The sequence below is a fragment of the Nannospalax galili genome, unplaced genomic scaffold (assembly GCF_000622305.1).
Source record: "Nannospalax galili isolate Female #2095 unplaced genomic scaffold, S.galili_v1.0 scaffold242, whole genome shotgun sequence".
NCBI lineage: Eukaryota > Metazoa > Chordata > Mammalia > Rodentia > Spalacidae > Nannospalax > Nannospalax galili.
The window spans coordinates 241,364-244,305 of NW_008348081.1; positions in this window are offsets into that span (position 1 = coordinate 241,364).

Below are 2,942 nucleotides of genomic sequence, written 5' to 3' on the forward strand. Positions count from 1 at the left end.
CCTTGTGAAATGAACTAATATAGACCCTGTATCTTTCCCTAAGTTTCTCATAAAGGCTGCCAGCAAACTCTAAATCATTTAGATTTAAAAATCTTCAGATTTTATGCATAAGCCACTTTTTTCTGTAAGTTAATAATTTGAAACATTTTACTTGGCATAAAGACAGAGGACAGGAGAAAGAAAATGATAAGAAATCAAAATAGGATTTTAAGATTCAGAATGTTTGGATTATTTTGTGCTTATGTAACAGCATTGCTCTTTCTGTTGTAATTTACTACTAACGTCAGTTACTATTACTGTGACGTAAATTACTATTAACACTGTCATCATACTGACAAAAGGACATATGTATCATTTTGAAATCAAGACTCAGACAACTTCTTTGGCCCTTTAACCAGACAGTGTAAAAGTTCAAAGATCTATGTGGTGTCTGTGTCAGGACAAGCAGCCGCATAATGGCCTTATCAATAAGCTGGTGAGGAGGACAGGCGTGGGAATCTGAGTTTGATAACTTCATTTTGAATCTGGGTTGTATTGTTTAGTTTAGCTACAAGGCTTCACTTCTCCTTGGAAAAATGGAGATTTTTCTCATGATAATTATCATGAAGTATATAGTCTCTCTTCACAAGATTTCTATAAAAAATAAAAGAGGTAAGCATTTCTAGAATATAAGGTGCTATTACTTATGATTACAGATTTTATGTTGGCCCCTAGTCCACCATAATTCACTTGAAAAATATTAATTGCCTGTAATTACTATATATTTTCCACACATATGGGCATATATATATTATATTTACATTGTTTTGCATATGTGTTTTTTCAAGTCCTTGTGGTTGTAGCATTTGAGAGACACTATCACCCCACTTTCTAGTAAAGGAAGAAGCAGGACTTCTTGGAGAAATGGTTGATTCTATGACTAGAGGAGGGAAAATACAAGATGATGCTGGAACATCTGGTTGTTCTAGAAGGTAAGGCAATGCTAACAGGAAGAGGTGGGGCAAAAGGAGGTGCAGCCATGATAAGCAACAGAAACAACTTGAAAGGGTTCCCTATGGGTAAATCTGGAAAAACACTATATAGCCAAATAAGTAATGACAGTGTTACATTATAAGAAAAAGAGTAAAATAAATAAATGTGAAATGAAAGAATGCATGAATGAGACACATCTTCCATACAGAAGAAGGTCAAATAATATAGACAGCTGATAGATAGGTAGGTAGATATAGGTGATAGATGATAGATAGATAGATGATAGATAGATAGATAGATAGATAGGGCCCTTCCACAAGGGAGACCTCAGTTTCCTCACAACTGAATGCAGTATGAACTTAGTGCCTCACTTTCAAAGAATAGAGAATAGGGAGAGGAACTAATAACTCTATTAGGGAAAAACTTGGCAGAGTCAACCTTAACCAAGTATCAAGGTTTGCGATACCAGTGTAAAGTCATATGGCTTTATGATACAAAGGAAGTAGCACCTCACTTCCACAGTATTCGTACAAAAAAGCTAATAACCCTACAGTAATCATGATGAAAAAAATAAGGGACTGATCCTAATGGTGGGAAATTCTACAAAACATCTGACCTACACCTTTCAAAATGTCAGCACCATGAGAAGCAAGGAAAGAGGGCTAACAAGATGGCCCAGTGGCTAAAGGTGCTTGCAGACAAGCCTCAGGACCTGAGTTTGATTCCCAGGACCCACCTGGTAGAAGGAGAGAACCAATTCCCACTAATTGTTCTCTGACTTCCACACAAGTGCTGTGGTATAAGCACATGTGTGTGTTCACACTGAAGTGTAAAAACATAAAGAAAACCAAGGAAAAAATTGCTATGGACCAGAGAAGAACCAGATTATGTACTAAAACAGAAAAAACCATTTTTTTTAAGCTGTGTGTGGTAGCTCATGCCTATAACTCCAGTAATCAGAAGACTTAGGCAGTAGAACTATTATGAGTTCAAAGTCAGCCTATGCTATATAATGAGTTCAGGTCAGCCTGAACTATATTGTGATACTCTGTCTTGAAAGAACCATTTGGCTAAAAAAAAAAAAAAAAAAAAGCGAGCAAAATCTGGACCAGTGAGATGGCTCAGTGGGTAAAGTGCTTGTGACAAAAGTCTGATGAATTCCCTGGAGCTCCGGTAGAAACAGCACTACATTGGCCTTCCTGGCTTAAAGGGCACTCACTTCACAATCCTCTAGTGGCAGAAGCCCCAGGAAAAGCAAGCAAGCACCTCTCTGTGAGAATGTGAGCAAATGATGAGTAGAGAAACAACATATATCTATGGTCGCTCCATGGAATGAGGTTGAAAATAATCTTTCACTTAATGAAATTAAATGGGTTTTCCTTTAAAAATTAAAGAAAAAACTATATATTGTGCCTTCTAAAATTTTCTCATTATTCATTAGGAAAAATCAGCAAGAATCAGAAAAAGTTATACCTGTTTTGAGATGCCTTTTTTTTTCTTTGTAGCAATTTGGTTTTATTTATATTTAAGATATAGCAACAGAATGGGTGCTGGGAATATCAGATTCTTGAAGACATTTCATATAAGGTAATAAGTCACATGAATACAAATTGTGAGTAGAAGACTTTTTTTTGTCATTTTGAAGCAGGGTCTCCCTGTAGCCCCAGCTGTCCTGGAGCTCACTATGTAGACCAGGCTGGCCTTGAACTCACAGAGATCCGCCTGCCTCTGCCTCCCAAGTTCTGGGACTACAGGTGTATACCACCACGCCCGGCTAATGAGTAGAAGACTTTTGATTCCTTACTTTTCTCTAAGTATCTAAATAACTCCCATTTTCAGGAGGTTGGCTGAATGCTCTTCAAAGGCTGTTGTTAACTGTTCCTTCCCAGTATGACATCTGAGTTCTCCTTGGCTAGGTAGGTGCCACAGTGTCTCTTGGCAGCAAACAGTATTGGGCAATTCTTTCTCTT